Source organism: Sceloporus occidentalis, unplaced genomic scaffold, assembly GCF_023333645.1.
Source record: "Sceloporus occidentalis isolate IW3139 unplaced genomic scaffold, rSceOcc1.0.p SCAF_4, whole genome shotgun sequence".
NCBI lineage: Eukaryota > Metazoa > Chordata > Lepidosauria > Squamata > Phrynosomatidae > Sceloporus > Sceloporus occidentalis.
Window position 1 is genome coordinate 43,839,730 of NW_028316984.1, and position 14,692 is coordinate 43,854,421.

Here is a 14,692-nt window from a genome sequence, read left to right on the forward strand (position 1 = left end):
CTCAGGGGAAGGCAGTGGCAAGCCTTCTCTGAAGAAATTTGTTAAGAAAAACCCACGAAAGGTTTACCTTACATAGGTTCATCAACAACAGCAGCCCTCATACTCATGCAGGCTGCTACTGTACGGAAACCTTAATTGCTGTCATTCTCCCCACCATACTTGCTCACCTCTAGTCATCTCTCTTCTTTTACCTCATGCTTTTGCATTTCCGTCAGAATTCTTGAATCAGGCAGGCCCAGCAGGAGGTTCAAATTAAGTCGAAGGCTTTCATGGCCGGCATCCATAGTTTTTTGTGGGTTTTTTGTGAATCTCTGAAGATGCCAGCCACAGATGCTGGCGAAAAGTCAGGAAGAAACTCTTCTAGAACTTGGCCACATAGCCCGAAAAACCCACAAAAAACTAAGGTTCAAATTAGTTTGGGTCAAAGCTTGAGTCAAACTGTACAATACTTTAACATGCTTTTTAAAATTGTTATTAAAGTAATTCCCTCGAGTGATTTTTAAACTTTATTTTTATTAGCTCCAAGGTTAAAATAGGCATGCTTTTACAAATTAAAAATTACATAAATAACTAATAAATTTACAAAGATTCTTCCTCTCTTCAGGGAATTGGTTCTTAATAACTCACAGTGGCTTTCATTTTTTTTCATTTGTGTGTATGTATGTATGTACACACACACACACACACACACACACAGCCCTCTATCCTGTAATTCAAAATTTTCTTTCTTTCTATCCTCCTATACCTTTACAATAGTAAATCTTACTATACATACACTAAGTTCAATCACTCTGTTTTCATTCTTATCATCTTATATTCACAGCTTTACATCCTCTTTACATCTGATGTACTCATATGTCCCTGACATCTCATGATGTCTTGTTTCCCATGAATTCTCAACTAGTATCACCACAATCCAACATAATCAAACTGATCCAACTCATCTTCAGAAGTCCTTCAAGTGATGGAAGCTCTTTCTTTGGAGAATACCACACAGCGTTCTGAGAACGTTCTGGAAACCCGATGGGAACGGAACGCATTACAGTATACCGCACGTATGTGTTCCCATTGGGTTCCCAGAACGTTCCCGATGTGTTCCACATGTGTTCCAGGGTGGGGATGGATTAGATGTGTTCCCAGCGAGCTGTAACATTCTCAGAACGTTCCATAAGAACTCAGTGCAGTATTCTTATCCATTCCCAATTCCGTTCTCTCATTCCTCCGTCTCCTGATTGGCTGAAAGAATGACAGCAGAGGCCAAAGCAGAGACTCAAGGAGAGGAGAGGACCCAAGGAAAGATTATGCGCATCCTCCTCTTATTCCCCCTCTCCCCCTCCTGTCACTGCTTGCCCTCCTTTTGTCCTCCTCCTCTTCCTCTTCTCCGCTCTTCCTCATTCTCCTTCTCCCTCCTCCTCCTCTTCCTCTGCCAACGCCACCCCCCCGGGCTCTTTCTCCTTTTCCTCCTCCTGACCTCCTTTTCCTCCTGCTCTTCTTTCTTCTCTACTTTTTCCTGTTCCTCTTCTTCCTCCTCTCCCCACTTCCTCCACAGCCGAGGAAGAGCAGAGTAGAGGAGGAGGAGGAGGAGGAATGCACAGGGGGCAGGATGGGCTGGGAGAAACCCCCAGGACCCACGGACCCTTGGCCACCAAGGCAGACAGGCAGGCAGGCAGGCAGGCAGGTGAGTGACTGCAGTGAGGGAAGGTGTGTGTGGGGGGGGGGAGAAGAAGGGAGGGAAGGAAGGAAAAAGGGAGGGAAGGTGGGACAAGGGAGAGAAGAAGAAAGGAGGGAGAGAAAGAGAGAGGGAAGGAGAACACAGAAAGAGGAAGAGAGAAGGAAGGAGGGAGGGATAAGCAGTGAGAAAGAGAGTGAAGGAGGAGGGCAAAACAGAGGGAAAAGAGAGAAGGAAGGGAAGGAGGGGACCAGGGCAGAGAGAAAGAGGGAGAGGAGGCATCTGATCCAGGAAGAAACTCACAAAAGCCCCTCCGTTTGGAGCACCACACAAAAGCAAGCAAACAACTCCCAGAATTCCATAGCAAAGAACCAGAAGAGTTAAAGCAGGGAGGGAAGCTCACAACCTGAAGGCACACAGTACATGCACACACACAGGAGGCAAAAGGATGACAAGCTGCCAAAAAGGGGAATTGAGGTGACAGGAGGCAAAGGGTGACAGGAGGCTACAGTGCCTGAGATTTCCCTTTCATTTCCTCTTGCTCCTGGAATTATTTGTTTAAAATGCGAATGCTGCAATGCCAGTGTTACAAGTGTTTCCCTTACGATTGGGGCAAGCCAGAAGGACAGCGGAGACAGCAGAGGCCAAAGCGGAGACTCAAGGAGCGGAGAGGACCCAGGGAAAATTTTGTAAACAACCACAGAGTGGAGATATCATCGTTACACAGTCCTCCAAACGAAATATGCATGCGCTACAGCAAAACGTTCTGGGAACGTTCTCAAGAAAAAGGGATGCTCTGTGCGGTAAAATGCATTTCTGTAATTTTCCCATCACGTTTCACTTTCTTGAATGCGATAATTCCTGTTCCCAGAACGTTCCCAGAACGTTCCATCTCGTAACGTTCTGAGAACGATATGCGATAATCTTCTTTGTCATAGTATAGGACTGTCCTGACCTGTGGGGTCATGCAATTAGGAAACTTTCCTACTGTGGAAGAAAAGTAGGATGATTTCAGGGAAACCCCATTCTTTTTAGCATCTGGTTCGACCTTGAGGAGGAGAGAAGAGATTTATAAACAACAAGATGTTGCAATATATCTCTAAGGTCTACCCCTGACTGTTTGCCCATGCTCTCTCTTCCCCACATTTTGGTGCTTCGTCTATGAATGTGCAAACCATGCCACTGACTGATGGAGTGACTGCTGTGATATGGATTATAATGCTTTGTAATCCAATGCAGAGGAAGGGGGACTATGTTTAATTAAAAGGCTTCCACAGAGACAAACAGTGCAATAAGGCTAGCCAACTATTTTGTCTTCTGATTTAGTATTTCCCTTGATTTATCATGCCAAGTGAGCCCCATCTGCACAAACCCATAAACAAAAATGGAGAATGTAATAAATGTGCCCTTGCATTTGCCCAAATGTTTAAAGTGGAGCATGCTTTTATTGTTCTCTGAGGTAGGTAGTGAAGATGAATTAATTTACTGCTCCAAAGTGCTGTGGCATATTCAGCTGTAAAGTATGCTGGGGGGGGGGGGGAGGCTTCAGTTCAGACAGCAATTAAAGAAAGGAGAGTTTCCTATCCCTCCCATAGTTTCATATTCGCTCTCAATGTCAGATTCCCTCTTACTTCACTGTGCATGGAGTACAGGGTCCATAAGGAATGTTTGTGCCCCTTTCCCGCACAAAAAGAAGTGATTTATGTACATCTAAGGTCTCTTTCAGGCCCAGACAGTACAGTGGGCCCTTAGTATCTGCTGGAGTTTGGTTCCAGGACTCCTTGTGAATACCAAAATCTGTGGATGCACAAGTCCCATTAAACACAATGCCATAGTAAAATGGTGTCCCTTATATAAAATAGCAAAATCAAGGTTTGCTGTTTGAAATTTACATCTTTTGAGAATATTTTCAAGCTGTGATTGTTTGAATGCATGGATAAAAAAATCCATGGATATGGAAGGCTGACAGTATAGCTTTTAACTCGTAGTGCATCCACACTGTAGCAGTTCGATATCACTGTACCTGCCATAGCTCCATCCTTGGGAGAAATTTGGGATATAAAACCAGTAAATAAATAAATAACCCACAGAATTCTGGGATTTGTAGTTTTGTGAGGCACCAACACTCTTTGGCAGCAAATGCTGAAGACCTTGTAAATCTACAAATCCCAGGATTCCAAAGGGTGGCACTACAGTACTTAAAGTGATATCAGATTGCATTATTTCTACAGTGCAGATGCACCAGGATTGTTCTCAGAGTTCCTTCTGATGGAGGAGCTATAACCTATATTTTCTCTTATTGTTCTCAGTTCTGGTTCTGGTTTTGCTATTATCTTTCTAAGAATGGATAATTATATTCCAGCATTGTTCTACACTGCCCAAAAACCCATGTGTGGCGTGGGTTCTGTTCAGATGTTTCCTCAGCCCAAAACCAGCCCAGATTATTTATTTACTTTATTTACATTGAACATTTTTTGCTTTAAGTAGGCTCGTGTAAATTTAATGTAAATGCAAGGCAGGATACCTTGGATTCTTATTAGGGGTGTAAATATTTGCATATTTCATTCCTTCTTGCAAGAATAAATAATTAATCGATTTTCTCCAGGGAAATATGGAGGTGTTTGTGAAATTTGAAAGCCCTACTCATACTTCAGGAAGAAAGGAATGAGAAGGGGGAAGAAAAGGAGGAGAAAACATTAAACCATTACATTCAAGGGCATCCAGGTACTTTAGGAATGTTGCAGGGAGGGTGGTAAATAACCTGTCTTCCATCACTCAGTTTGTAATATTGGGTGTCTTAACAACTCTGAGTTGTATTAACCATATTCAGAAATGAATCCTAGCTTTTAACTTGAAGTTCTCATCTGTTGTAGTTTGCATTGAGGGAGGTGCAAAACTACAACAGATATAAGTACCTAATTCTTGCCCATTTCTACAGTTGTGAATCTCTAACCAAGATGGTGCCTGCCTACTACTGCTGTCTCGATTTGATACTTGGATAGCATGGTCAAAGAGGTGGTCTGAAGATATTCCTCAACATTAGGAGGAACTTCCTGACAGTAAGGGCTGTTCAACAATGTAACACACTCCCTTGGAGTGTAATGGAGTCTCCCTCCTTGGAGATCTTTAAACAGAGGCTGGATGGCCTTCTGTCGGGGATGCTTTGATTGAGAGTTCCTGCATGGCAAGGGGTTGGACTGGATGGCCCTTGTGGTCTCTTCCAACTCTATGATTCTATGATTCTATTATTCTATATTAAGATACTGTAGTGGGGCATTGTGAAGGGGAAATATATGTATTTACAGGACTAGTACCTTGTATTTGACCTGAGCATCATCAAGGTGGCTAACCACAATCAATAAATGCAATACAAGGTGTTAAACTGCATACAAAACTCACTATAAATCTTCAAGGATTTTAAAAAAACAAAAAACAGCATAGCCAGCAGAGAAAAGTACCAGCCAAAGGATCTTAATGGCCATCAAAAATATGGGAGGAACTACTTTTGCCTAATATTTCAGTAGTAATAGAAGGCATGCCAAGGGAGCATGTCTAGAAAGAGTTTTCCATTAAATAGGTGCCACTCCTCTTATGTAGTCATGCAGTTGACACACACGCACACCCCACACATTAGAAAGTGGAATTACAGCTAAGGCTTCTAATGAAGATCTCAGAATCACATGAAAGGAGATAGTATAAATGGCCAAAGTCAGCAGGATCTTAAGTTCAAAGCCAGAACCTTGAACTTGCTAGAAATATAATAGAGCAGCCACAATAAAGGAAGGGAAATTAGAATAATACATTCTATATCCCATCCCATTTCCTGCCTCCATATCCTGGCAAATCTGAAATCTTCATGATCATTTGCTGTTAAAGTTGTGACACAGATATCTTGAGTTTCTGAAAACACAATGGACTGAATTCTCAACTGTTGTGGTCTGACCACATGATCCTAGCTTGTTTAATAAAGAATGATGATCAACAAGAATTTGCATGTCTCAGTAGCTCTTGAACATGATTTAAACCTAGATTTCCATAAGTGGCAGTCTAAGGAGATTATCAGATGGAGGGATAAGAAAGGGAGCAAAGCGGATTGCTCCCATCTCATTTACACGATCGGGGCAAAGATTATCACACACAGCGCACTTTTCCTGTCCTTCTCACATCAGTGAAGTGTAATGGACCTTTCTTTTGGTATTAATGGGAACTCCTACAGCCCTGCATCTCCTTAACTGGGAGTAAGCCCTACTGGAATCACAGAAACATCAGAACAAACATCTGGATAGGATTGCAATGGACCGCAAAACAACATCTCTAATGGTTTGGGGACCTATAGATTCACAATATTTTCCAAGCATATATCCATGATTCCATTGATCATATTCATATGTGCAAATGCCCCTACATGATGATATCATTTAACAGGATGGAAAAATTCAGTGCTGCTCAGGGCAGCACCCTAGTCACACAGGTCACTCATAATTTGGGACTGGTGAACAACAACAACAACAGACTTCCAGAGCAACACTTGCTATTTTCTACAGTTGTGGTATTGCCACCTTATCGTGAATGCAACCGCAGGAGCTGAAAGGTTCTATGAAATTAATTGGGTACAGTTCTTTCAACAAATTCAAGACTGTGAACACAGTTTGAATGCCATACTGTTAAATGGAAACCAGATTGGCAAGATTTCGGTAATCAAATGGTTTCCAGGTGCATATAGAGCTGCAGTGCAACACCTGTTTGCAAACCTACTCCCCAAAGGGCAGGGTAGAAATGAGGCAGGAGCTAGATGAAGTATCAGTCCTGACATTTAGCTTTTAGTACACATCCATGTAAACTGAGCGGCATTTGCATTCATTTGAGAGCAAATCCCCAAAGGAAGTGCCATTTGATAGCTATCCCTTTTATCATATTTCCTCTGCAGGTAGCCACTTAGCTAAGCACAACAATAGTTTTGTTTTTTGTTTTTTTAAGAGGTTGATAGTCTCTGGGATATAGAGAATTATGTATATTGTATGCCCTTCTGAAATAATAATTCAAGAAAGTAAGAGGCTATTTTTTAAATTATTATATACTTTTATAATAGAGCTTGAGTACTCCTTTTCGAAAATGCTTGAGAACAGAAGTATTTAAGATTTTGGATTTTTTCAAATTTTGAAATATTTACATACAGTACAACCCTCATATCTGCGGGACTGGTTACCATGGTTTTACTTACCCACATTTGAGGAAATTAGGTAGTTTAATATAATATTGTTATTTAATGTTTTTTAATAATTTTGTGCATGAAACAAAGTTTGTATACACCGAATGCAAAGAAAGCAAAGGTGTCACCATCTCAGCAATCCATTTTAAAAGTTTTGGATTTTGGGGCATTCAGATTTCAGATTTTCAGATAAGGGATACTCAACATATACATATACATATACATATACATATACATATACATATATATATATATATATATATATATTCCGAGGTAGCCATATTGGCCATATAGCAAAGTACAATAACTTTCAAAATCCACAAAACAGTTATTCCCTTATTGGGCAAACCAAAGTGATAAAATATATCTTGCAAGCTTTTGAAGCTCTACTGGCTTCTTCATCATGCAAAGCTGTTAAAAATAATACAGGATAAAAAAATGATAGTGTTAGTCACAGGCCTGCATTTTGTCAAGATGTTGGTGACAAAATGCAAAATGCATTTGACAGTATGCAGATCTGTGACTATTATTTTTAACACCTTTGCATGATGAAGAAGGTAGTGGTGTATTGGTGTTAATATTTTGTAAATTGTCTAGAGTCCCAGTATTGGGGGAAATGTGGGATATAAATATATTAATAACAGCAGCAGTAGTAAAAATAAGAGGTGATTCATTAAAAAAAACCCAAAACCCTTTACAGTTTAGTAGAAATGGTCACAGCACTGATTCTGCAATGGATGTTCCAGCTTGTTAGGATCACTGAAAAGTAAAATGACTGTGTCTAAATGAACATTCAAATTAGTCTTGACATACCTTGCATGGAAGAATTCAACATACGATTGCACTGCACAGACTGGTCGATATTAACTGTTAATCAAAGATAGATTAGTTCCATTTGTGTTCAAGACATGCCAAGAAGTTGTTCTGATCCAGAGTCATGCTGAGTGGCCGGTTTTTAGTCTTATTCAAATCACAGATTGCTACAATATGAACTTTGCCTGAAGTGCAACAGAATTTTGGTTCTACAACCAGAACATCTGCATATCAAACAGAAGTTATATTCCGTTGTTTATCATGTATCATAGGTATAGCAATTCTGCAATGGCAAGTTAGGGAGAAACTCAAATCTTATTCATAGTCCCTACAATATAGCTCTGCATTGGGCTACTTTTGTACCAGGTTCAGAAACTTCATTTTTTTAGTTCAAAATATGGCAGCCAAATGGATTGCTGGTACATCTAGGAGTGAATATATCATACAAATATTAAAAGCACCTCACTGGATGCCAGTTAGTTTCTGGGCAAAATACAAAGTGCTGGTTATTATCTTTAAAGCCCACATTACCTACCTGATTTCCTCCTCCTGTATAATCTGCCCTGTACACTCAAATCCTCTGGGAGACATTTACTTCAACCAGAGAGTACTAGACTGGTAACTGTCAGCCAGAGAACATTTTTATCACCTGCCCCTAGAGTCTAGAGTAGACTGTGGAAAGACTTGCTGTGAGAGATTCACAACTAAACATATTGTCTAAATTTAAAACACTATTAAAGTCCTATCTCTTCTGGCAGGCCTACCCAATTTTAAACTATGAATTTTAAAGTGGTTTGCTTTAATCTGGATAATTCTAATATGTAAAATTGTTGTTTTAATCCTATGTTTATGTGTTTTAATTTCTGTGTTTAATAGTTAGTTATATAATATATTTTAATCTTGGCCAGAGCTAGGTAAGAAATAAAATGTGTTGCTGTTGTTGTTAGTAGTAGTAGCAGCAGCAGCAGTAATGTATATGCATATGTGTGTGTGTTTCAAGTCACCTGGTGACTTATGATGACCCCATTAATTTCCTAGGGTTTTCTTAGGCAAGGACGACTCAGAGGTGGTTTTGCCAGTTCCTTCCTCTGAAATACAGCCTACAGCACCTGATATTTCTTTGTCTCCCATCCAAGTACTAACTAGAGCTGACTCTGCTTAGGTTCCAAGTTCAGACAGGATTTGTTGCCTTTAGAGTGTGAACAACCAAAATGCTATGCTGAATCCAAATTGTTTCTCATGAAAATTCATGGAGGATTCAGAAGGTTAGTTGGGCTCAGGAGGGCCATCTGTATTCCATTCTGCTCTTCTGAATGATGATTATTTTAGCAGCAAAGCAGTAATCCTCTTTGTTAGCTAATGAATCCCAAGAGGACCTACCTCTAAGTTTATTCCTCCAGGGGCAAAGGAGAAGTGTTCTCAGAATTTGGGGAAGCTACCTTTTCTGAAGAATCTTCCAGCCAACACAGCCAATGGTTATGATGGCTGGAGGATTCTGGGAATAGAAATGTAACTTTCCTGACTACTGAGTTTGCGCCATATGCAATCACACCTTGAAGAAATCCTTCTTCCAATCCTTGATCGGAAAACTGCTAGTGCCTGCACATCAGCATTTCTCTTCAACAGTATAGGCAGTGATGGCTAGCGAACAGGAGAATGCAGCCATTCATATCTGGATGCTGATCAGTGGAAACACAACTTCATAGCAATATATTATTTTGTCAATGCTTATTCATTTGTTCAAACTCATTTTAATGTACTGCATTGTTAAAATTCCAGGCTGGCTAAGCATTTACTGTTTGAAGAAAGGGGAAGTTCACTACTCACTTATCATGTATGCAGAAAAACATTTAGACTGTAGAGCAGAAGACCACTATGATCTTTACTGGGCATTATCCTGCTACACACAGGGGAGGAGAGCTGGGCTGCTGGTTGTTACAACTAGTAGCTTTTATGCCAGCCGGATGTCTGAGTGTGTTCCAGGATCTAATTAATATTTTAAAGCAAAATGTTCAAAATGTTGGGGATGGTGCACAGACATGGAAGCCGCCATTGGTTTTGCAAAGCCCTACCCCCTATGATGCCTCAGCTTCTCCTTAGTTGTAAGTCACCTCTTGTTTCTTCTCATGATTATCTTCTCATAACTGAGAAATTGATAAATGCAGAGTTCAATGAACAGAAGCTAACCACTTCAAAAATTTCATTCTTCATTTTATGGAGGACTATGAATAAGGAGAGGTTAATGCTAGAGTTTGGCAAGTTACTTTTCAGGGAGGGGCACTATTCCAGAGAAGTGACTTTTCCAGTCTCTGTGTAATGCATGGATGGAGGAAAGGCTTTCCAGAACACTTCTATTCTCCCTGACCTCATGTTAATCATATGGGGGGGGGGGGGAGTGCCCAAATAGGTCGATTATACTATGCCATTCTAAACAAAGTCATTTCTATAATAGCCTTACAATAAAACAGGTCTGGGAAAAGATGTTGGGCTTCCTCTCCCAGCACTCCTCACCATTGGCTATGCTGGGTTGGAATGATGGGAGTCACAATCCAACAACATCTGGGAGCCTGCATTTTGTCCACCTCTGGGCTAAATCCAATGTTAGTCTTACCTAGAGAAGAGCCATTTGAAATCAACTGGGGTTAGGTTAGTTGTGTTAAGTTAATTGAGCTTAGATTTGTTGACCCATTAATTTCATTGTGTTTACCCTAAGCAGGACTAAGACTGACTCTATCCCATTATGCTTTTAACATATTTAAGGAAGGTTTCTCCTTTAGCTGTGCTATTGAATGCTGAACAAGCACAATCTAGTCTCATATAATACAGAAGAAAAGGAGCTGTTCTTGGTGCTGAAAGGAGGCCAAAAGGATTGATTGATTAAAATAACAATGGCAATAGGACACAAGCTTGAGTGAACAAACATTTCTGGGAATTTGCTCATGCATCTCTGGGAACAATAAACTCCTTACTGTCCCCATATTTTCACAAAACTATATCATGTCCTTGAACCATATTTACAGCTCATTTGAATATCAGCTGTGCTAATACAGATCCCAGTGGTGACAAAATGATGGTTATTGTGTTTGACTTTGGAAAAACATTTTTCAATAAGGGGGGGGGGGGGGGGTTGTTGGAAAATAGTGCTTAAATGCAATGACCTCCCTTCTCCCTAGACAGAAAGTGGTGTGCAAGTCTGAAAGCCATCTTCTGTTTACCAACAGCTCATATTATGCTATTCTCTTCTACTCTATACTTCACTACTCTGCTCCGATATATAAGGACAAGGAGAATATGAGAAGAAACTCTCCCTGTGTCTTTGTCCATACAAAAATTGTCAAAGGAAGTAAGGTTATGCAAGTGAGCTTTTGCTTAGTGATCAGCTATGCATGTTACTTGCTGCACATTCTGCTGGCTTCCATATCAATGGACTGATGAATCCACTCTGATCTTAATTCAGGCTTTGAAAGATGCTAGACCTGTTGGCACATGTGAGACCCAAAGTCCACGTGCAGAAGAATTGTGCCAGGAACAAACGCCACAGAAAGCTCTACTGTACACTTCATGCAAGTTGGAGAAATCCTTCTCCCACACAGAAGCTGCAGACACAACTGCTGAGTTCTCTTTAAGAGGCTTTTAATCTCTGTTGCAATGTTTACAGTACTTACATCAACTGACATAATGCTCCACCACCATCCACTAAACATCAACCGCTTGGAGCATTGGCACTCCTTCCTTAAATACACAATCACCAGCAGAGATTCTAGTCTAACCCACATACATACATACACACATACTTTATTGCTTTTGGCCAATGGCCATTACAAAATCAAAGTAATAATACAATACACATAAAATTTCCGTAAAAACAATATATAACAAATTGTATCTGATAGCAAAAGTTTAACATTAACAATTGTGGACAGCTTAGATAACATGAATATGTTAAAATTCACAGTTGGACCCTTTTAGATCAAGTTATTCCCATTACAGGAAACAGCAGTCTCTGCTATGTATTCCTAGTAGCAAACAGTGCTATGCGCCAGGTTACATATTTATATGTGTCCAATAGGAGGTAAAGTACTTTTTCTTGACAGTTCGAAAATATTTTATTATTGATTGAGGGTAAAATAAAACACTCCCTAGGATCTTTATACAAAGGGCAACAGGTTAAATAATGTACCACATCCTCTGAATAGGGGCAGCCAACAATACATCTCCGTTCATTTCTCGGAATCTTTTTAAACCTTCCATCTCTTGGATAGATCCTTTAATACACTGCACCTGCATCATATGCGGGCGCCAGAAAAAGCCCTCACATGCCCCGGAAGAAGTAATGGAGTGCATACCTCCGGCGTGCATGCTGTGCCGCACCATGGGCACAAGCTCAATTATTTTTAATGGGGCTCCAGCATACGCTGGATATTTTTTATGTGGCAGAGTCTGGAACGGATCCCCCACGTAAGGGAAGGACCCACTGTATTTGGAATAAATTGGATTAACCACTCCATTGACATTGAAGTCAGTCAGAAGTCCTTATTGCAGCCCCACTGGCTGGCAAGAAAGTGCTGGAAACATTGTCCTTCTTGTGCCTTGATTGGCAGCTGAACAGACCTCCTGTGCTTCATCTGGCTGCTGGCACTTAAGGTGGATGGAGAGGGGATGGTCAGGCCAGGTTATTTAGTTAAGTCTCTATAACTGAGCTAGGATTCTGGTGATTATTTCTTCTATTTATACCTGGTTCCACATACTTCAGAATTCCCAGAATTCCTATTACTACTAATTGGGTATTAAAAAAAATCATGAAACTAAAACAGACTCCAGCTTCTCCCATCTAAATCTTTGCTTTGCAAATGATTTTTTACACATAAATACAAACTTCATCCACAACATTCAACAGAAGAGAATCAGTGTATCTAGCAAAGTAATACCGTTGCCTAACTTTTACAACATGCCATTAGGAATGTTTGTGGGTATCTTGTGAAAAGATTCAGTTTTGGTGAATGTAGACCTTAATTGTATAAGGACATGTAGGGAAATTTAGAAAGGTTATCATTTGATGATCAAGGGACCTTACAAATAAAAATGGCAAGTTATTTTGTGATTCCAAAATGTTGTTTTTAGGATACTTTGGCCAGTTATTTAAAAATATATAATATCTGTGTTTGATGAATAAATATTGGCATTTTATACCTGGGTAAATAGAATCCCTCCCTATTCTAGTTACCTAAAGTCCTGCTTCAGCAGAACATGCATGGGAGAGTTTTTGTCAGAGTTTAGCAAAATATTTTCCTATTTGGCCTTGGAGGTCACAATTATCTTTAGATAGGATGCAGAACTATTTCACCTACATCCCCTAAATTGTAAGAGCAGCCATCTGTTGTCAGACTATTTCCCAGACACCAACCGCTGTCTGAAACTGCAGTCCAAAGTGCACTGTCTTGCAGTCTATGGATGGTTGCCTATGTAAATGTGTTTAGGATTGATGTTTTAAAGCTACTTTCCACTTTCAGTCTTTTGACCTCTTTCAGACTCACTTTGCAAGCAGAGAATAGTCCATCGGTCTTTCTCTGTTTGTCCTCTTCTTATGGTTTTCTTTTAAGCAACATGCTATTAAATCTGCCGTCTCTCCCCAGCAACTTTCTTGTAGGCTAAATATAGCTAAAGCCTTGTCGGTCATTGGTTTTGAATTCTAATTGCAGTTTTTTCCCCCTCTCCTAATGATAATGAGGGAAAATGAAATGCTATTCCTTTGGTGCACTACATGACATTCTTGGCTGCATTTTAGATCCCCCCTCATGTTCCTCATCCCTTCCATAAAAAAATAATTGATCTGAAAGCCATCCATCTGACCAGAAGCTGGAATCTAATTCCAGAAACTAAGCAGCTCATTGAGCTTCTTCACCAGGCGAAGCAAGCAAGAAGCCTGCACCTGGGAGATGATAAAGGTGTTATTGTCCATAATTTGTGGCCTACCATATCTGGTTGGATTCCAGTTCATATCAGACCCATACATCATGGCCAGTGGTTAGAGATGGTGGGAACTTTGTAACCCAACAGCTAATTAGCTTACTTGCTGTTCACCGCTATGATCTTTGGAATAGCGGTATATAAATAAAACAAATTATTATTATTATTAGAGATGGGGGTGAATTTTGTTTCCATCAATTTTTTCAAAGCACTTCACCAAAATTTCTCAATTTCTTCATATTTGGGGTAGAAAGAGGGTTTTTTTTTTTTTTAGTAAAGAACTAAAATGTGGGAGAAAAAAATTAATCTGACTGATCATGACATAATTCTTATAACTTGGTGTGAATCCAAGCATATTCTTTTGAATTTCTGCTCAATTAAGGTTGCCATCTCCTTTGTTTCTTTTTCTTTCTTTACTTTTTCTTTCTTTTTCTTTTTCTTTTTGATAGAGGCACTTCATTTTAACACCAAAAAGGAGAACAAGATGGAACAACACTACCTTCTTTATACTGGAAATAGGTATATTTATTGCTTAAGGAATTCCAAATGAAGAACCATTTTGTTTTGTTTCATTTTTGAATAATTTATCAAAATTTTTCAAATTCCTACTTGTTTTGGATGTAAAGGATGCGAGCTTTATAAAATGTAAAAAGAAACAAAAACATCCCTACCATTGGCTTCTTGAAGGGGCACAGATTTTCCAACCTTGATCAAACCCACCTGGTAGAGTCAGGCCATGATGTGCTCTTTTTTTCACTTTCTCTCTTTTACTTTTTTGGATGTGAGAGCAGAATGTCATGCTGAACTACCTTGGACAAGGATCTAGTGATTAAATGTAAGCCAGCCCCAATAGAGGTAGAAATGTTAGTGAACAAAGCAGTAATGGCTGGTGGGTTCCATATCAGTGCGATGATGAATCCATCTGTGGTCTTCAGCCAAATTATAAGGAACTATATAAGTAGATAAAACTATTTTGAAAATAGGATTCAGCAGCATCTGGGCTAGCTCCTTTAAGGTCTGGATTGTACCTCAGA

At 39.8% G+C, this 14,692-nt stretch overlaps 1 protein-coding gene across 15 annotated transcripts in view; it reads left to right on the plus strand.

Moving 5' to 3' along the window:
- KCNH7 (potassium voltage-gated channel subfamily H member 7) overlaps positions 1–14,692 on the plus strand; it is a 418,649-nt gene that overhangs the window by 143,135 nt on the left and 260,822 nt on the right. The window lies entirely within an intron of this gene.